This window comes from Periplaneta americana, chromosome 15 (genome assembly GCF_040183065.1).
Source record: "Periplaneta americana isolate PAMFEO1 chromosome 15, P.americana_PAMFEO1_priV1, whole genome shotgun sequence".
Taxonomy (NCBI): Eukaryota; Metazoa; Arthropoda; class Insecta; order Blattodea; family Blattidae; genus Periplaneta; species Periplaneta americana.
The window spans coordinates 41232043-41255553 of NC_091131.1; the positions used below are offsets into that span (position 1 = coordinate 41232043).

A 23511-nucleotide genomic window follows, 5' to 3' on the forward strand; every position below is an offset into this window, starting at 1 on the left:
ACTTCATCACTTTTCAACACAGAATAACAGGAACACTTGTATTGAACGTAGTGAGGACTATGTTGAAAAGTGGTGAAGTGTTTGTAGTATTATTGTACATATTCCATTAATAAAACAATTCTGTGGCCGAGAGGAAAAAGCTCTTAAGTCAATTTTTTTGTGAAAATGAGATTTTTATATCGTCGCCTGAATGCAAGAAGTAGGTAACTTAATTTTTCATATTTTGTGACATTGCCTATTTACTTATTTATTGCACTAGGGAATATGTCTCGTTTTCCTTTACCTATTTCTTATATTGGAAAGTAGATGTCGCTGGTGTCGTTCGATCAGTTGCCTAGATCCTGGATTACATTTTGTGCGATTTTTGCTATGCTATAAAAGAGGTAATTAAAAAACGCAAATTTCGAGTTACCTAGTTCTTGCATTCTGGCGACGATATATTCTGAAAGCGGAAACAATTCTCTACAATCTGGTAAAACGGCTAAAGTCAAATAAGACTCCTGACTGGATTTATAGAGCGTTACCAAATGTCCTAAGCACTTTTTGAATCGAGCACACACAGAATAAAGGACTTAAGAATATTTAATACTTTATTCCTTACAAACCATCACATGTTTACTTTCCGTGCTTCCGTATTAAAATGGTCTAACTTACATTTTAGCCATTTTATCACATACTGGTGCCCTTTCCTTTTAAAACTTTAAGCACCAGGGTAAACAGTCCTATAATTGTTTAAGACCCATTTTGCATTCCTAATAATTTACATTTCTCATTTATTTTCACATGAAAAAGTTCTTATGTTTAATAGTCCCTTCTACTCAGTTTGGGTTCTAGTCTTAAAAGGGCTTAAGTGCGGCTATTTTTGGAAATAATCAAGAAAATTGTTAAATGAGCAACATTATCTATTTTAGAAGAAATACAGGGACATCATTTTATTTTTACTTCAATTTTTATTGTACCTGAGTTTTTGAATGTGCTTCACTCCCACCCCTTCTACTAATGAAGTTCCAACTGTCTTCCACACAGAATCAAGAACGCATATAATAAACAGCACTGAGTTAGTGAGTATAGTACGTTCCAGAAATATGTTCACGTTTCTCAGTGACGAAAGAGCTTTCAATATTGAATCATATTTTCTCACAGGTACTGTCCGTTTGCCTACGTCGCATCCCGATTTCCCCCACCTGCTTCTGCTCGCACCTCTGTAAAAGCTGGGCTATCTTAGCTCTTTTCTGAAAACATTAATTTCTGTTAGGCATTGGTCGTTTACGTAATATTATACAACTGTTTAAAATAACTTACATAAAAGGGCCTCGTTGAGTAATTAACTGTCACGTGATTTCCCCCCTTTCTACGATCCTGCAACATAACCACTTGGACGGACAGTAGATAGCATGTCTGAGTAATTTTATCTGTGCGGATCGGGCAGAAGTGAAGACTGAATTTACAGTACGTAAGGTACTCTTTTATAGAGAAGGTACAGAATTATTTCAACATGAGTTACTAGTACGAAGAACGAAACTGGTAATTGGGATTAGGTACAGTAGTCTATAGTGCGATAATACGAGTATGCACATTAGAACTGAAGCCTGCATCGAAATGAACGGCCACCATTTTCAAAAATGTGTTTAAATATCCATATTATGGTTATTTTTCAATTTAATTTCATTCTCTATAGTGTACGCTAATGTGCTGTAGACAGTATAATATACACTGCATAATGAATACGTTCGCACGGATAACTCAGTTCGTGAGTAAAAACACTCATTGTTAATACTGTATTTTGATTAAACAAAAACCTACTGAAAATTATCGAACTCAAAATTGCGATATTTCCTAGTCTACATAAATGGATGAATTACTTTTCTTCCCTCCTGTACCTAGTAGAGTGATTTGTTTGTACTTTACGCCAGTATCATCGAACTCCAGTCGTGGAAGGAGTAGCAAACGGTGATTCCGGTTCTTTAAAGGTATAACCAGGTTAATATTAAAAATGTTAGTAAAAATAAAATGATGTCCCTGCATAAGCAAATAATATCCAGGAAAAACCTCGTAATTAAAAAAAAAACTCTATAATTGACACCAATTTCAATCCTTCTACTGCTTTCCTGAAAAGCATCAATTTTTTACCGAAGACCCTTTTACTCCCGGCCACAGAATTATTAAGGTCACTTTTTGACTCTCCCTCGTATAAAGTATACGGTTGTAAGTCATTCTGACCCACATTTTTCTTTGCATGGGGAAGATTATGCAATAGGCATCCCACTATTCAATTTAATTGCAACTGTGCGTTACTTGTGACAAGCCCTGTAACACAATGCTGATAGCTGTTAGTTTTTGTTGTAAATTGGGCACGTTATCGCAGTGCAGAGGTGAGGTGGCCCCGGCGATAGTGACTAAGAGATTGTCCTATCTCTCCCCTATTTTACTTTGTTTCGGTACCAACTGGGCGTCCTTGAAGCTAACGCTGTTGCTATAATCACTTAAAACACCAGATAACGAAAGAAATAGCTGGATATTCAAACGCATTAAAAATGGAAGACGTTGCGTAATACTAGGGCTTCGTGTCTTCTAATCTGTAGAAAAATAGTATTACAGGTGTGTACACAGGTAGTAGGAAAATTCGATCGACAAACCTGGCGATGTAACAAATGGGGTCGAGACAATAATTATTAGAATTAAACTCGCGCGTTGTCCTAATGTTATACTAAGTGGACCGCAACGTTTTGAGAAGGAAAGTCTGCATAAATTTAGTGAAATTCATTTTTTTTATATCTCAGCTACTATAAAAGATAAATGAACAAACCTTTTCATGCTTAATATACATACATTACACTTCATAAAACACAGAATATTATAATAGCTAATAATTACCTGTAAAAATAACATCAAATTTGTATCTTTTTTTACAACCGTAAAACATTTATATAATATTTTTTTTGGGTTATTTTACGACGCTGTATCAACATCTAGGTTATTTAGCGTCTGAATGATATGAAGGTGATAATGCCGGTGAAATGATTCCGGGGTCCAGCACCGAAAGTTACCCAGCATTTGCCCGTATTGTGTTGAGGGAAAACCCCGGAAAAAAAACCTCAACCAGGTAACTTGCCCCGACCGGGATTCGAATCCGGGCCACCTGGTTTCGCGGCAAGACGCGCTGACCGTCACTCCACAGGTGTGGACCATTTATATAATAAAATATACAATTAATTAAATAATAATATAATAATACTTACTTGCTTACATATTTATTGGCATTTAAGGAACCCGGAGGTTCATTGCCACCCTCTCATAAGCCCGCCATTGATCCCTATCCTGACCAAGATTAATCCAGTCTCTATCATCATATACCACCTCCCTCAAATCCATTTTAATATTATCTTCCCATCTACGTCTCGGCCTCCCCAAAGGTCTTTTCCCGCCGGCCTCCCAACTAACACTCTATATGCATTTCTGGATTCGCCCATACGTGCTACATGCCCTGCCATCTCAAGCGTCTGGATTTAATGTTCCTACTTATGTCAGGTGAAGAATACAATGCGTGCAGCTCTGCGTTGTGTAACTTTCTCCATTCTCCTGTAACTTCATCCCTCTTAGCCCCAAATATTTTCCTAAGAACCTTATTCTCAAACACCCTTAATCTCTGTTCCTCTCTCAAAGTGAGAATCCAAGCTTCACAACCATATAGAACAACCGGTAATATAACTGTTTTATAAATTCTAACTTTCAGATTTTTTGACAGCAGACTAGATGACAAAAGCTTTCCAATCGAATAATAACAGGCATTTCCCATATTTATTCTGCGTTTAATTTCCTCCTGAGTGTCATTTATATTTGTTACTGTTGCTCCAAGATATTTGACTTTTTCCACCTCTTCCAAGGATAAATCTCCAATTTTTATATTTCCATTTCGTACAATATTCTGGTCTTGAGACATAATCATATACTTAGTCTTTTCGGGATTTACTTCCAACCCTATCGCTTTACTTGCTTCAAGCAGAATTTCCGTGTTTTCCCTAATCGTTTGTGGATTTTCTCCTAACATATTCACGTCATCCGCATAGACAAGAAGCTGATGTAACCCGTTCAATTCCAAACCCTCTGTGTTATCCTGAACTTTCCTAATGGCATATTCTAGAGTAAAGTTAAAAAGTAGAGGTGACAATGCATCTCCCTGCTTCAGCCCGCAGTGAATTGGAAAAGCATCACATAGTAACTGGCCTGTACGGACTCTGCTGTAAGTTTCACTAAGACACATTTTAATTAATCGAACTAGTTTCTTGGGAATACCAAAGTTAATAAGAATATCATATAAAACTTCTCTCTTAACCGAGTCATAAGCCTTTTTTAAATCTATGAATAACTGAATAATAATAATAATAATAATAATAATAATAATAATATTTATTTGAACGATCATAATAATGGCACACTTTTGGTTCGCACTCCAGATGAAGCAAAATCTTGTGGCCGGGAGTGGAGTTTACATCGAATAATGAAAAAGTAATGTTACAAATTTAAGCCTACACTAAAATAATTATTCAGTTATTTAATTTAAATAATCAAATATATGTAAGCAAAAGTAAAGTGATGAATATCAAAATAATAATACAAGAAAGAATAATATAAGAAATACAATGAAATTATATCAAATATTATGTAAGCAAAGGAAAGTGATGAGTATCAAAATAATAATACAAGTAATAATAATACAAGAAATACAATGAAATTATATCAGTTAAAACATAGAAGGTTCGGTTAACTAGAAAGTACAAATAATAAACTGAAATGAAAAATATTTAAATAATACAATTGTAAAATAAATGCAAAATATTATGCAATAATATAATGGAGTAGTAATTATTATATACATAAATGATATTTTAGTTTTAATTGATTTATTGAATTTTGTAAGATTGAAAGAATCCTAACTTAGAAAAATATTTGTTTTTTTTTCTTAATTTCATGTAATATATATATATATATATAAATATATATATATATATATATATATGTGTGTGTGTGTGTGTGTGTGTGTGTAATAACTTCATTAAAAGACATGATTCAAAATTAGCAACTTCCAATAATAAATTATTTAAAAAGCAAGCACTTCAACTGATTTTAAACACTGATATATATATATATATATATATATATATATATATATATATATATATATATAGGAATACTAATCAGTGTTTAAAATCAGTTGAAGTGCTTGCTTTTTAAATAATTTATTATTGGAAGTTGCTAATTTTGAATCATGTCTTTTAATGAAGTTATTACACAATCTCGGGCCGAAATTTGAGACATGCCTTAGTCTTGCTTCAGAATTACATTTGGGTTCAAACAAAAGACATGATATAATTTGTCTTCTTGTACTGTAACCATGGTCATAACAGTTATTATTATCGTTTTTGTGGTAGTATTTTAATAGGGTATATATATGTATATTTTTTTAATATTCAGTACATTGAATTCTTTGTATATGAGGCGTGTATGATAATCCATTTTTTTCTTAATACATATTCTTATTATTCTCCTCTGTAATAATATTAATGGCATGAGTGAAGACTTCATTGCCCCACCTCATCCTATAATGCCATCCCCATCCTATAATATCTGCATTATTCTTTTACTAGAATGTTTTAAAGACCTACATCAACATGGTCTAGGATTTTTTACCTATTCCTTCAGGAAATATATTTTTTTTCTATCGTAACCTTCAATATTGTTTTCTAAACTTTTGATTGTGGGATATGATTGTAGAGACTGGGTTAATCTTGCTCAGGATAGGGACCGATGGCGGGCTTATGTGAGGGCGGCAATGAACCTCCGGGTTCCTTAAAAGCCATAAGCAAGTAAAGTGTAATGTACGTATATTAAGCATGAAAAGTTTTGTTCCTTTAGCTTTTTTAGTACTTGAGATATAAAAAAAAACTAATTTCACTAAATTTTTGCAGGCCAATAGTGTACAGCGCAAGTATTATGTCCAGACACTCTCCCACTCTTCCTACAGAGCTGCGCACGAGATCGGATGAGTCTACTTACGAATTATAGGGGAATGGGTTAGTTTTTGCCTTGAACTCGATAGACACACGCTCGACCTTCCCTTCTACTCCTACCTCTTCTACAGAAACGTTGTTCCCGTATTGCACATCGCTATTGTCTTCACAAAATGCATGAGCTGTACCTCTCCCCTAGGCATATTCTTCCAACAGAGTTAAGGGTTATTCTCCTGTTGAATAATTTACTATTATTTATTTATTTATTTATTTATTTATTTATTTATTTATTTATTTAACCTGGTAGAGATAAGGCCATCAAGTCTTCTCTTCCCCTCTACGAGGGGATTACAACTACAATATCAAGAATACCATTACAATTATAATTACAATTAATATTAAATTTACAAATACAATAAAAATCAAAGTACTAAAAGATTAACTGATTAATAAAAGTTAGGCAGTTCATTGTAAAAGTTAAGAAGAGAGAAACATTTTTTTTATTAATTAAGTAAAAAATTAAGCCTACTCTACGCAGTAAGAAAATGCTTAATAAGTTTGCTTTTGAACGCTATTAGTGTTGAATTCAGAATTTTTTTCGCGGACGGGATTTGGGCCTGTACTATACCGGAAGAGGGGGAACTGAAAGTGAATGAATGAATGAATGAATGAATGAATGAATGAATGAATGAATGAATGAATGAATGAATGAATGAATGAATGAATGAATGAATGAATGAATGAATAAATGAATGAATGAATGAATGAATGAAGTGCATTTATTGATACAGAATTATATAAACTCATGTACACAAGATCCTTCGCACGAACCTGTACGGCCATTCGTGCTATAACCTCAGTCACTATATAGTCACGAAGCTCAATATGTAGGGAATATGCATCCATCGATAGTTGCTAACCACTAGAATCGCTACTATCGCCTCATCATAGACAATGCGAAATAGTACCGGCACAGTCTATTGTTCCTAGTACCCTCAAAACTCGTGACTGTATATACTAACTAGACTGTGCTAAAACTATGCACAGTTTGCATTTTCAAAGAAAACAAAAATAATACTACTAATAATAAAATAGTAAAAAAACAATATAATTGTTATTATTACTACCGTTACCATCACAGTGAAACATATATATAAACAATTCAACTCAATTCCTTATTAAAAGTGCAATAAATAATCCAAATAATAAATATGAATGTAAGACATAAAAAAGCATATACACACGCAATAAAAAAACAAATAGGAAAAAAACACACAATAAATACAAAAAGAATATTATCCCCTAATTAGCTTATTCGCATAGTGTTAATACTATTCATTACAACACTAATAAATAACTCATCTCCTTATTTCCTCGGCCAGTTCCACCCTTAGCTGTCGAACTTCTGCCATACATTTTTTAGGAATGAGAGTTTCTTGGAAAATAACCGGTTATCAGTTAACCGGTTATTTTAAAAATAACTTAACTTGAAGGAGATTAACCGATCAAAAATAACCGGTTTAAAAATAACTTAACCTGAAGGAGGTTAACCGATCAAAAATAACCGGTTAACAGTTTTTTTCAACTTTGAAATTCGTCAAATTAATCAGGAAAAAAAATGAGAGGTTATTGCCAATACGTCAAAGAAAAATGTACAATCAATTGTAAAACCAACCACAGGATAGTTAAAAGGATTTCATTAGATGCTCAAAAACATCAACAACGAATCTGAACAAAATGCAACAAATAATAAGGTTATGAAATTTCAGTTTATATAAGTTATCTAATAACTTCACTCACGTTAAAATCGTTGCTTACGAGATTATACAACCTGGCGCATAGCGCTTCAAATACGGCTCTAAAGTGCTTCCCTCGTAATGCCAATTCCGCCGCTCGGAGCGCTGTTCGGTCCTACATATTCATAGCAGAACACTTAAATGCCATTGACATTTGGGACATTTAAAGGACTCACCGTTGCTTATTAAATGCTTCGTACAACAATAATTTATGGTCAATAGACGTAATTTCAAAACTTCGTCTCAATTATATTAAAATGAATGACTGTCATTCTTGATATAAAAGATATTACATCTTATAAACTAAGGTACTACCTTCCTGTTGTTCAATTCATACACCGTACCTTATCGGAAATAATGAAAGAAACTTAATATATTTTACATGAACACTGTAGTCTACCCTTTCCACGTGTTTATTTATTATTATGTATTATTATTATTATTATTATTATTATTATTATTATTATTATTATAACAGTTAAAATGATGGCTGGAACTGTATCTTAACATTAAAAATAAATAGCACTACAAATAATTGCACATAATTTGCTGTATTTCTCTATGATATCGTAAATTACTTATATGTAGGCCAATGTATATTATTAATAAGTTGAAAATATAAATATATTGGCAATAATCATAATTATTACCTTACCTGAATTTCAACATCATCAGCTTCATTAGAACTACATGAAGTTCTTTTAAATCTCTTAGTTTGCGCATTTTCCTGTAACTTTAAGCACGATGGATGTTTACGAAGATGATAATTTTTTAATTAGTTGTTCCCGAACCTGGTTTGTAATTTTTTCCACATAAATAAAAAAAAACACGTATTACTTTGCTCCTTCGTTAAAAAAAATCCCACATGACACTTTTCTTAGAGCACATTTTCACAGTGGAACTTATACTTACGTACAACACAATAATTTAATAAGTAGTTGCAACTATCAGACCTGACGGTTAGAAAGCCACGTATCGTCTATCTTAAATAGCAGAAAGTTATTTACAAAAAGAAAGGAGATACGACATCGTTTGAAATCACGAATCATTTGAAATGTTGCAGTAACCCGCGCATTTATATCAGCTAACCAGACAAGTGAAAATTGTCCGCCATATGAAATGCTCCAATATCAGGACATTTATATTTAAGCCAATTAGGCAAAGTCAGCGATTAAGATAGGCATAGATTGACAGTTGAATTGAAGTCGAAATTATTTTGCCAACTATGGACATATTAAATAACTAAAGCAACATCCCTTGCTCCATCTAGGAATGACACAAGAGAACAATTTGCTGACGGGGATTACTATATTTTAAAAAATAGGCGATAGTTCGGTTATTGATGAAAATGACCGGTTATCAGATTAAACCGGAAAGTGAAAATAACCAGTAATTAACCGGTTAACCTAATGAAAATAACCGGTTATTTTTGCCCATCCCTATTTATCCACACCTTTGCAGAATTTAGCGGGAGAGAGGAATGTAGGGGTCAACCCAGAGGATACTGTAGTGGCGTTAAAAGAGAAAAATGCGGGGTCGGAGATCGATGGGAAGGAAAACAGCCCAACTGTTAGCGCCTGCAACGCCTCAAAAACAAACATCACAGACCAGAAGAGAGAAGAAAAGCAGCCCAGTGCCAGTCCGAAGAATGGGGCGACAAAAACGACCACCTTGGAGCGATCATGTGAGCGATTTATGAACTTTGTAAATACTCTAGATACAGTGTGCTTCACAAAAACCTGGCTTAGCTGGAAGGACAATCAAGGGCAGGGATAAGCGTGGGAGGAGGGCTAGGTGGACGGGAGGTGTTTCCATTTCAATTAAAAAGGGCATAGGGAACTGGAAGTGACAGCAAAGCAAACAATAATTCAGATCTTACTAGGGTTACTAGAAGTCCGGAAATCCTGGACATGTTCTACATTTTAACCTTCTGTCCGGCGTCCGAGGGGTGGGAATTTCTGAAAAATGTTGACTATCCTAAATTTTGATAAAAACATCACTTTTAAAATGCATTAACGACTCGGGGAAAAAAGGAATTAGCCATAGGTCACTATGGCAACACCCCTGCAGTGGGTGAGTGGTCAGATCTTCAGGGCGATTCGGGTTCGAGTCCCGATCAGGCCTGAAATTTTCACTGAAAAATCCATAGTGACACTTGTGGCAGACAAGATCGCAGTCGGGTTTTTCTAGGAGTTCTCCCGTTTCCCCATATTAAGCATTTACATCATTCCGTCAACATTTCGCCATCGTTCCATAACATTTTTTTACTGTCTTCCTTCGACGAGTTTAGCGCTGGGACCTGAGGTATTCTTGCCATCGGTGCGGGGAGGTTGCAGGTAGATTCTTTTGTTGCTACAGTCAAGCCGAGCTGAGCAGAATGGGAAGTATTAATCGTCCAAAAATATGCAGTCTTCAGTTTATAGTAGTGTGTGACTGTGTGCACGTGTTAGGTACTCTATATACGAGTGAAATGTTTTCAGTAAGATTGTACTTCCTTCCAGACTGCCGCTGTCACTGTTCCCTCCCACTCCAGTACCGCGCTAGGCTAGTCGGAACCGCATTCCTCTCAGCACTAAACTCCTCAGAGGATGACAGTATACGCCAGCTGGCGATGCACAGAAGGAACTGGACTCGAGACGAGGGGGTTGGCTGTTCGAAACCTAGATGCGCAGCGAACCTTTGTTAGTCAGTCGGCATGGTTTTTAAATAATAATAATAATAATAATAATAATAATAATAATAATAATAATAATAATAATAATAATAATATTATTATTATTATTATTATTATTATTATTATTATTTATTCTGGCGAAGTTAAGGCTATCAGGCCTTCTCTTCGGGAATCCGCCTAACTTGAGGGTTTGTGTAATAGATCTTGAAAGGTCGCAGTGCCCTCCTACCCGAAATTCCATTCCATTCTATTCACTATGGCAACATAGCTATCGTCAAAGATTACAGTCATTTATTTAATAATAATAATAATAATAATAGTGATAATAATAATAATAATAATAATAATAATAATAATAATAATAATAATAATAATAATAATAAAGGTAAAAAGGTAAAGGTATCCCCGTAATATGCCATGAAGGCACCTGGGGGGCATGGAGGTAGAGCCCCATGCTTTCCATGACCTCGGCACTAGAATGAGGTGTTGTGGTCGGCACCACGCTCTGACCGCCTTTTACTCCCGGGAAAACCCGGTACTCAATTTTATAGGAGGCTGAGTGAACCTCGCGGCCGTTCTGAAAGTTTTGCAACGAGAAAAATCCTGTGACCACCTGGGATCGAACCCCGGACCTGCCAGTCCGTAGCCAGTTGCTCTACCAATTGAACTACCCAGCTGCCAATAATAATAATAATAATAATAATAATAATAATAATAATAATAATAATAATAATAATAATAATAATGGCTTTATTTAACCTGGAAGAATTAAGACCATAGGGTCTTCTTTTACACTCAACCAGGATTAAAAGTTGTTTAAATAGTTGAACATACAACTGTATCGGATTTAAGTAATTACATACAGATACGATTTACATAATGAGATCAAAAGAGACAATTAAATAAAAATTTACCTAATAAAATAAAAATAAACACAGTGGAATACATGTTAATGTTGTTAGAATCAAAATACGAATCACGTAGGCCTAATATCAGAAGTCGTTAATTCAATAAAATGTATACAATAAAAATAAAAATAAACACATTTGAATACATATTAATGTTGTTAGAATCAAATACATGAAATCAGAAGCCGATAATTCAATAAAATGTACACGATAAAAATAATAATAAACACATTGAAATACATGTTGGTATTAAATTACGAGCCAGTAGGATTCACATAATTAAACCAGAAACCGACAATTGAATAAGATGTACACAATAATAATAATAATAATAATAATAATAATAATATTATATGAGTATATATAGTGAAATACATATTGGTGTTAAGTGATAAATGAATACGATTTACATAATAATCCAGAAATGCATATAGAGTGTTAGTTGGAAGGTCGGAGGGAAAAAGACCTTCGGGGAGGCCAAGACGTAGATGGGAGGATAATATTAAAATGAATTTGAGTGAGTTGGGATATGATCGTAGAGACTGGATTAATCTTGCTCAGGATAGGGATCGATGGCGGTCTTACGTGAGGACGGCAACGAACCTCCGGGTTCCTTAAAAGCCATTTGTAAGTAAGGAATATGATATTCGATCGTCGTATTTCAGAATTTAGGATACAGAACAAAGCGCAAATATCAAATTTTGTGTTTTAATTGCACAAATCTCCTTCAGAGACATTCAGAATGCTTGAAGAAGCTTGTAAGTGAAGCAACAATGAAGAAAACTCAGGTCTGTGCCTGACACAAACGTTTTTCTGAAGGTCGATCGAACTGCGGATCGTGTTTGATAACGCGACAAACAAATATCACACAAACGACACCCAGTTGCTACACAACAACAACAGTGACTACAATCGTGAAATTTCTACGCGTGACTAACGAGAAAGACAGGCTCCGGCACGAATTGGAGTCACGTGATTATAATGGTCCAGTCATATCCATATTGACAATCGCCTAATATAAATACATGTTCTAAATTCTAAAAAAAAACAAAGGAATTCCGATATTAAACTCATATTAAACGTGCATTTATATATAAACTCGTTCAATGCTGGGCATGATATGACTAAGAATGTGACGTCGCGCCGTAGCCTGTCTTTCTCGTTAGCCACGCTTCTACGGAAGTGACGTCATGAATGATGTCAACATCAGAAACAGAAATATACCATATAACATTATTCATTTAGGCGAAAAAAATATATATATTCCGGAATTTTTTTGAACCGAATAGTACATACAATTCATTAAGTGAGCGATCAAATCTTCAATTTTGTTTTGTACAGTTCGCCTGTCATCCACCCACATAGATAAACATCGACAAGAGTAAGGTCTGGAGACCTCGGTGGTCATGTAACTGTCTGACTAGGAGACTGGTATTCAGATAGGTTTGCAGGCTGACAACAGGTAAGACACTATTATACTGATACTGAAATATGCAAGCTGACATACATACAAAAGGGCTGGGGACAACTCGCCACAGAAAATTGGTCACAGAGACAACTCGCCACATAATTGAAATTCGTATCAAAGACTTAGTCCAGTCTTTCTGGAGACGGCTTCAGACCGAAGGATTGATACAGCAATATAATGTTGAAGAAAATTCAGAATAGAGGGCACAGTTCCATTCACTCGTCTCGCTAGCTTTTATTCCAGTAGAGGATATTCATGAAGCATTTGACCAAATTCAGGAAACAGTGGAAGGTGATCTGATTCTGGTATTTGATTTCGTAGAAGATAACTACATTAAAGGGCGACGACGTGGAGGAGGCAGACAACAGCCACTCTTTGCACCTGATACTTGGAACTGCTACGATCGTGTCATTGAAAATCTGCAAAGAACTACTAATACATTCGAAGCTTGGCACAGGAGGTTGAACCTATTAATGGGGAAAGCGCATCCTTCCTTGTATCACGTGCTGGAGGAACTACAGTTGGAAGTGCAAGAAGTGGAGTGATGCATAGAGAGATTGGAAGGTGGTCATTCTCCTACCAAAAAGAAGCGGAAGTACATCGACATGGACAGACGAATATCACGTATGGTTGAAGAATACCCGGGGCACAAGGCAGAAGGTACCGTCATCCGGTACTTGAGAGCTGTAGGCCACAATCTAGCAGGACATTTTTGAAGCCAAATTTACATGTACATAGCAATACTTAGTGGAATTTACAATTATTGGAACAACTGGATAATACGCACGGCAGACCAATATCGATAGTCGACTCTACTCGCTGGCCACTAGTCACCGGGCCGTACCGAGCCGTATCAAACAAAATATAATCGAAATGGTGGTAGTCAAATTCGCGACTATATTCTTAAATAATTCACTCCATTAGTCAAGTTCAAGGTTTTATGTAGTACAACGGCGGTTTTTTGAATGCATTAAATGAAAATGAAGATGTAATAAGATAATAAACTAGGTTATCACAAGGAAATTAACAGGAAAAAAGATGTGTTTCACGGAATACAATTAAAATGACGGAAAGTAAATTTCCGGTTAATGTTCGCCAAAGCGTAAAGTACGTAATTATGACGGCGTTGCTGTTTTATTTCTGGCCTATAGTAAAATACCTAGCCTTTTACGAAAAAAAAATTTAAGGACCATGAAATTATTCACCGCTTTCATTATAGGCCTATTATTTTTTAACAATATTACGAATCAAAAACTGTCATATTATATAATTTTAACTACTACATGGACGAACCAAATCAAGCTAACCTAACCTAACCAAAGCTAACCTAACCTAACCAAAGCTAACCTAACCTAACCAAAGCTAAGCTAACCTAACCAAAACTAATCTAACCTAACCAAAGCTAATTTAACCTAACCTAAGCTAACCTAACCTAAGCTAACCTAACCTAACCTAACCAAAGCTAAGCTAACCTAACCAAAACTAATCTAACCTAACCAAAGCTAATTTAAGCTAACCTAACCTAATCTAAGCTAAGCTAACCTAACATAACATAACATAACATAACCTTCGTAAATGCAAGGCCTGTAACCGGAGCAAGAAGGGATCTCAATCATTTAATCTGCAAGTACACGCAAAAATAAATTCAAGTAAGGATCACGCTCCCACTGCACGAGAGGTCCGCGCATGCACTACAGCAAAACTGTTTCTGTCCCGAGCCTCTCATCTAAGGCACTCGTCATAATTTACTCGCAATATTTACGCAAATACACATTGTCGCTAACAGTGGTGCTATCTCTCAATAATGTTCAGAACGAAGGAGGTAGACAGAGAGAGAAAAAATTTCTCCCGCCAACTACGCCACACACCAACGTCACGTTCTTATGTTGGTGACATTGTGTATTTACTTAAATTTGGTGCTAAACGTAACGGCACGGTTCAAAGTGACCGTGCTAATTCTCCAGTATAGCGCAATTATTAATCTCTGTATACATTCGCACAATATAGAGCTTCTAGAAGTCTTGAATTTATCTTTGTCACTCAGTGTGGCAAATTGTCTATTTGTGGAAAATTTTCTATCTGTGGCGAAATGTCTGTTTGTGGCGAATTGTCTATCCGTGGCGAATTATCCCTATTACCAAGTTTCTGTGGCCAATTGTCCCAGTTATCAATTTTCTGTGGCCAATTGTCCGGAACCGCATACAAAAGACTGACTAGCCGGTCTATATGCAGAGATGCAGGTTGACAGAAAGGAGACTGACAGACAGTTATGATAGGGAGAAAGATTACGGCAGGCAGACGGACACAAACTGTGAACGAAAAAAATTTCTCTCTTCAGCAGGTATATCCAACACCAATGTCTCAGATTCTGATGAACTTTTGAGAAGGCCATCAATTATTAACTGAAGCAGGTATGATACAGTATAAAAGTTACCTCGTGCTTTGTATGGTACGTATGAAACGCTACCCGTCGCTAGTTAATTGTCAGACGTACCGAGTGGGAGTTGCGTATAGAACACAGATCCGACATAGCAACATACCGCGACATATTAATACAGCGGGAGAGCATATATAAAATTCGTGGAAAACTATACAAACTCAAATATGCGACCAATTACAAGTTTATTACAAACCCAACACGAAAATCTAGCCTCATTGTTTGATCTGAAATCACACGCATACTTTGTTCAATAAAATGCTTCTGTGGTAAGCTATAGTCTATTCTATATATTACCTCTCGTAGTTCGAGCACGCTTTCAAAGTAATACAGCTATGCATATGAAACATGTTTTTCACAGCATTTCGTGTAACGTTAGAACATTTTTTTTTATATTCTATCGCGTTCTACGTATCAAATTCCACTATAATGAATTATATTATTTTGCATTAGACCTCCTGCTTATTCCGTGAAACAAGAGTGACGACAGCTTTTCGCGGAAAGGTTTCTATACGAAAATCGGTAATTTTAAACAACGAGACATGTGAACAGGTTATGAATTCAATGTATTTACTGTAGGTGTAATCTATGTCTGGGATGCAGCAGAAGTAAAGACGTAGAAGAAGAGTTAAGGTGCATCTACACGGTTCAATTTTTCTTTCAAATTTATGCATTCAAGCAATGAATGCAAGATTGCTATTTAATATTAATTTATATACAGGGTGATTTATAAATACCTGCAAAAACTTTGTGGGTGTAATGTAGAGGTAAAAATAAAACTGAAATGTTCTATACAACTTTTCCCGCAAATCCTTACTTTCAGAGTTATAATGCACAGTGTCATATCTTGCCTGGCATCAAATACATGGGCCAGTAAAGCCTTCGGCTTTCTTTTAAAGAAATATGATAAAAGTTTATTTATTGGTTGGGCCTTCTCTGATGTCGCTCCAATCACAAGAGCGGTAACATAATATGTATAAATATGGCTACCAATGATGCCTTAGTATAAGGATCGTATGAGGAGACAAAGAGAAAGGCAGAAAATAGGAAGGATTGGAGAATGCTGGGTTTGTAGTAAAAGACCTGCCCTCGGGCAGAACAATGAATTAATGAATGAATGAATGAATGAATGATGTGTTAGCAATTGAATCTGTGAGTTGAAGAATAGTACAAGTCCAAAATTGACACTGGCACTCACAGGTCCTAATATGTTTTATTTTAAGTTTGTGTCGACATTTGAATAGTCCACTGCGAGAATGATGGATGTCACTTTCTTGTCGAAAATGAACCAAGACTGTCAAAGCATAGCTTAAGACATATAGAATGTACATACAGAGTTATATGGCATTAACACTGATACTCATTGTCCAGTAATGATCGGAAAATCTCAGTTAAGCTTTGAGCGCTAAGCATTTCAAACTTTCAATTGAAGAGTCCACTGCAAGAATGATGGATATCACTTTCTTGTCGAAAATGAACCAAGACTGTCAAAGCATAGCTTAAGACATATAGAATGTACAAAGAAAGTTATGTGGCATTAACACTGATAGTCATTGTCCAGTAATGATCGGAAAATCTCAGTTAAGCTTTGAGCGCTAAGCATTTCAAACTTTCAATTGAAGAGTCCACTGCAAGAATGATGGATGTTACTTTCTTGTCGAAAATGAACCAAGACTGTCAATGCATAGCTTAAGACATATAGAATGTACATAGAAAGTTATGTGGCATTAACACTGATAGTCACTGTCCAGTAATGATCGGAAAATCACAGTTAAGCTTTGAGCACTAAGCATTTCAAACTTTCAATTGCTTCTCCTGCAAAATGTATCCCAAATGACATCCATCATTCTTGCAGTGGACTCTTCATTTATGTCTTTTAATTTGTTAATTTTAACCTTTAATCAAATTCAATAAGAGTATTATATAAAACTTCTCTCTTAACCGAGTCATATGCCCTTTTGAAATATATGAATAACTGATGTACTTTGCCCTTATACTTCCATTTTTTCTCCAATATCTCTCGAATACAACAAATCTGGTCAATAGTCGATGTTTTACGCTTAAAACCACACTGATAATTCCAAATAATTTCATCTACATATGGAGCTAATCTTCTCCAAATAATATTAGACAACATTTTGTACGACGTCAATAAAAGTGATATTCCTCGAAAATTACTACATTTAGTCTTTTCCTCCGTCTTAAAGATAGGTAGGCTTACAATTATGGATTTCTTCCATTGTTCTGCTCTTTCGGGCTGCAATGCCTAATGTAGCTCAAGTGTAAAGTATTAAATAAATAAATAAATAAAAATAAATAAATAAAATAAGCAAGTAGTATGTACTATAATAAAAGAGAAAAATTTAAATTAATAAAAGAGATAAATTGCAATTAATAAAAGAGAAAAAAAAAATTCCTTTCCCCAAATAGGAACTACAACCTTATAAATTTCGCTAGATAATGCGCTTCCACTCTCTTGTATTAATTCTGCTGGAATTTGATCGATACCTGGAGACTTAATTTTTAATTTCAATTTTAATTAAATGCCGTCGTATAGCTTAAAATTTATTCACTGTGGATGGTGGTGGTAGAAACCAATGTATTGATTTCGGTATAAAAATAATTGAAGATCTTCTCGGAATAAGGATGTAACCAACTAATGTGTAATACACGTTCCAGGAGAAAGGATAATAATTTTCTGGGCACATTTCTTTAGGCATTTTATTTACTAGCAGAACCACCTGACCAATCAAGGATGCAATAATCTATTGTTACGAAAGAATGCTTCAAAATTACTTTTTCCACCTAAGTCACATTTTTCATTAATTTGATGTTACATTCTTTTTTCGGAGAGGTCTTCAATGTTGTAACTAGAGATAATCTATTAATTCATGTATTACTGCTTCGTGAATCGCATTTTTTTAGTTGTAAACGTGTCCCTTGGATTTATTTATTACTAGATTATGAATTGTTAAAATTAATTTATCGGTGGGAAGGAACTTCAGTTTCGTTTGATGTGATAAACCAAGTGAATGAACCACGGATTTATATTTATTTGTCTTTGCATGATCAATTACATAATTAAATTGGCCCTTTATATTACATTGACAAAATTTCCACCTCACTATAGTAGAGTCCTCAGACACTTTTAAAAGGCAGTAATTTAAGACTGGATCTCAACCAAAAAGGGACTTTCGAGCAGTCAGTGGACGCAAGACATTAAGATGAACTGTAATACAATACCTGTACGTATCTCCCTGGTAGAATTCCTGACTCAACCCGTTGCAGAAGATGCGACGAGCAAGAAACGCTTCCTCACGTCTTGGGTTTCTGCCATCATGGAGAATTGTTCCGAATCAACATACATAATACAGTAGCGTGCAAATTAATTCGAACAACGTAATCCTACTTATGCAAAAACACTCAAACGGAATAAAAAAAAAGGATCTAAGACATATCTCAGTAATCTATGTGGCCTCCCTTGTTCCTAATAACAGCTCTGAGACGATTTGGCATGGATTCCACTAATTTCCCACAAATATTCTTCATTTCTTCATCGCGAAACCATACACCAATGAGGGCAGAAATCATCTTCTCCTTTGTAGAACAATCCATTTTTTGCATTCTTCTTTTGCAAATTGACCACAAGTTCTCAATGGGGTTGATGTCGGGTGAGTTGCCTGGCCAGGGGAATACCTGAATATTCTTCTTGTTGAATAATTCTGTAGTTTTTCGAGACGTATGGCATGGTGCCAGGTCTTGTTGGAACACACCTCTGCCATCCAGAAATGATTTTTGAAGCTGGGGTACGATTCTGGTTTCCAATAAGTGAATATATTTGTCAGAATTCATCATTCCCTTGATAGGTATTAATGCTCCAGGCCCTTCATGTGTAAAACAACCCCAAAACATTACTTTAGGGGGGTATTTGGGTGCTTGTTGGAGACGAGCTGCTGTTACTTTTTCGGATCCTTTCCGTACGTAAGAAACACGGTGGCCGTGGACCTCGAAATGAGACTCATCGGAAAAAAAGTAAATTCTTCTAGTCATTCACTATCCAGTGTTGATGTAATTTTGCCCACATTAAGCGTTTTTTGCACATAACAGGGCTTGGCAGTTGCTTCTTAATAGGCTTACGAGCCCTTCGTCCAGCTTCCAAAAGCCTACGCCGCACTGTTGTGACGTGAATATTCGCCCCAGTGGTAGCCATTAACTCGCGGGTTAAGTCGACAGCAGTTAGTCTAGGATTTAATTTACTTTTCCTGACAATTAAACGATCATCTGCAGGTGAAGTCTTCCTTTTCCGGCCACAGTTTCCTTTTTTCTGGGGTGTGATGGATCCAGTCTCCCTGTATCGTTTTATGATCGAATTAACAGTAGCCAAACCGATGTGACATTCTGCAGCAATTTGCCCCTGTGTCATAGAAGAATGCTCTGCTAATGTTTTAGACCGTTTTCGTGGAGTTATATCCATTTGTGAAGACTACAGAATGTACACAGGATTGCAGTATTAAGTCTTCAACACAACTGAAATGCTTATAAGTACAAACGACAGGCAAAATGTCACATATTATAAAAAAAATAATGACAGACCTTCAACAATGGAATTACACGTACTACAGACGTCAATTAAAGCGGTATGAGCAGCTGTGAGGCCAACAATGACAGAAAATGTAAAAATATGTCGTGTTCGGATTAATTTGCACGCTACTGTACGGATCGTTCTCTCATCGCATCTTCAATCCGTCAGAATGCTTCTTATGTAGCTTATGAGGAGGTTGGTTGCGTCTCTTCTGATGGCTCTACTAGACGTGCTGATATCATAATTGATCGGCAGAAGGATAAGGATGTCTTTCTTGATCCCACAATCCGTTTCGAGATGCACGAGCAACAGCCACAAGAAGTGTGTCGTGAAAAAAACAAGTCATCTATGAGCCTTGTTGTCAGCATCTTGGAGCACAATACCACATTACACATTGGACAGTTTTTGGGCTCATGTTCGGTGCTCGTGGTACGATCCACGAGAAACTTTAAATCAAATTAAACAATTTAAAATTTCCAATGCAACGATTGATGCCATTCGATCTCATGTGTTAAAATCATCCTTAGCTATAATTAGTAATCAATTGTACCCAACAAACTTTTATTGTAAATAATTTCCTATGTTTTCGTATCATTTATCTTAATGTTTTCTTTTTCCTTTCAAATTGTCACACAATTGGTTTTAATGATTATTCTTTATCAATTGATTAGTAGGCCGGTCTATTCGAACCCTTATTTAGGGCGGCTTTTTTATTTTAAAAAAATATTTTCAAGCTACTCTTTTCTGTATTTCCAACGAACTTACGAAAGACACTTCATGTTTTCCCTTGACCAAGGATACCGTAATCGTAACACAGGCACTACCACAGCGAGTGATAATCTTCAATAGAGAGGTGACAATGTCACTGCAATAATTGCTGATTAACTGCAGCTGTTCACGGGACATTCGCTATAAATTCAAACAATCAACTTACTTTTTCTTTCTTAATATTGGATAATTTTGTCCAATATTCTTTTGAGAAGATTAATTCTATATGTAGATGAAATTATTGGGGATCATTAGTGTGGTTTTAAGCGTAATAGATCAACTATTGGTCAGATATTTTGTATTCGACAGATAATGGAGAAAAAAGGGAGTATAAGGGTACAGTGCATCAGTTATTCATAGATTTCAAAAGGGCATATGACTCGGTTAAGAGAGAAGTTTTATATGATATTTCTTATTAAATTTGGTATTTCCAAGAAACTAGTTCGATTAATTAAAATATGTCTCAGTGAAACGTAAAACAGAGTCCGTATAGGTCAGTTTCTGTCAGATGCATTTCCAGTTCACTGTGGGCTAAAGCAAGGAGATGCACTATCACCTTTACTTTTTAACTTTGCTCTAGAGTATGCCATTAGGAAAGTCCAGAATAACAGACAGGGTTTGGAATTGAACGGGTTACATCAGCTGCTTGTCTATGCGGATGACGTGAATATGTTAGGAGAAAATCCACAAACGATTAGGGAAAACACGGGAATATTACTTGAAGCAAGTAAAGAGATAGGTTTGGAAGTAAATCCCGAAAAGACTAAGCATATGATTATGTCTCGTGACGAGAATATTGTACGAAATGGAAACATAAAAATTGGAAATTTATCTTTCGAAGAGGAGGAAAAATTCAAATATCTTGGAGTAACAGCATAGATGACACTCGGGAGGAAGTTAAACGCAGAATAAATATGGGAAATGCCTGTCATTATTCGGTTGAGAAGAGGCACGAGATTTAAATCAAATGATCTGTTTTTGTTCTTTAGTTTCGGTATACTTTATTCTTGGCCATATTGTATGTATGTATACGTATATGTATGTATGTAGGTATGTATGTATGTATGTATGTATGTATGTATGTATGTATGTATGTAGGTAGGTATGTATGTATGTATGTAGGTATGTATGTATGTATGTATGTATGTATGTATGTATGTATGCATGCATGCATGCATGCATGTAGGGTCTATGTGGTTATACGCAGGCCTATATGTAAAACAATAGTCCTCGCAGTCAGCTTATTTTCATACCACTAGACTTCACCCTTTGTACCCATGATATTTCTCAGTACTAAATTCACCACTTCATTAAATATGTGCGAGCTACCGCCTCTCACGCTTCCAGCTCTGTTCTGCGAGGTACAGAAAGCTAATTTATCGAACCAGCGTTTTTTAGTTGCTGTTAGCTACACTAATTATAAACTTTGCGAACTCAGCCAATTATATTGGCAGCTGTATGTAGCTTCGTTTTGAAATGAAAACTGTTAATACTTTGCGTGTACCGTATTGAAAACATTTTCTTATTGTTGCGCAACGTTACTGGGAAGCGTTGAAGGGCGGTTGGTGTAATCCCTCATGACGACAGTACTGCGTTTGGTTACTTTGAATACAAGTTAGGTGTACAGTCTTAGAAAAAAATCTTCGTCGCACGGAAGATTATAAATACCAGAAATGAGGCAGTGCGCATGATCAGAGGACGAGCGACCTGGTTCACAAGAGAAGGACTTGTTGATGTAATAAAATTAGTTTTGTTTAGTTGTATATCTGATCGTGCACAGTAACTTTTTTTCTGGGACTCTCAAAGTATCTGTGCGACATAACTTGTTTCTAAGACTGTACATCGATCATATACGAGTACTAGCTTCCTAAGGAGAGCAAGTTGCAAGTCAACAGTTCACCCTTCAGTGAATGAAGCAGTCTCCCTGCATGCCCGGTACTGTGTGCCTATGTGTGTTTATTCGTATGGCTGTGTGTATAAGTCAGTGAACAACAGAAATACCATTTGGATTTAATAACAAATATAGAGAAATATATATTTAAAGACAGCTTATATGCAATGAAAGATAATTTTTACTAGGGATAGACGAAACAAAAACAAAAAATGAAGAGCCAGTCCCTTTATTTTCAGGAACCACTACATTTCCTCCAGACATACAATGCGGTAACCATTAGAGTTAAGATAAAGATATATTTACTGAAATATAATTAAACAATATTAAATATCTATGCAATGCAAAACACACGCTCTCAGAGACGCCCTGAAACAATGTAGGACAATATCTTGAGATGCGCAACAAATGCAACAATATTAATTTTAAAAACGCATTCGAATTTCTTCCTACAACTGATTTTGTTAACATTATGTATTAGTCGTAGTGACATAAAAATAGACATCTTAAAGAATTTTGAACTCAATTCAGGCGCCACATACAATTCAAGGGTTCAGAACCACAGTGGGCCAAGCGCCGTTTACTAAAACCGTAGAGAACAAGGGTTAAACTGAAGTTATTACCATAATTCAATGGAAACATATAGCAAGTAATATAAAGTATACACATTAAAACTAATGATATGTCAATATTCATTGAACTATGGTATTCACTTAACTTTAACCCTTGCTTTCTCCGTTTTAATAAATGGCACTTAGCCCACTATGGCTCTGAACCCTTCAATTTTTAGTCGCCATGGCTACATGGCTCCCGAAATTTGTCTACCTATGATTTTTGCAATAAATAAAACGCATCTGGATACTTTAGATGTAACTGAAGTTTGGAATTAACAAATGAAAAAAATATATAAATTTCAGCACAAACTTAAAATAAAACACATTATGAGTGCGTGCTTTACAAGTCCCTGTGAATTACAATC

At 35.5% G+C, this 23511-nt stretch overlaps 1 protein-coding gene across 2 annotated transcripts in view; it reads right to left on the minus strand.

Moving 5' to 3' along the window:
* LOC138714812 (uncharacterized) overlaps positions 1-23511 on the minus strand; it is a 480985-nt gene that overhangs the window by 393763 nt on the left and 63711 nt on the right. The gene's annotated exons all lie outside the window — the stretch shown is intronic.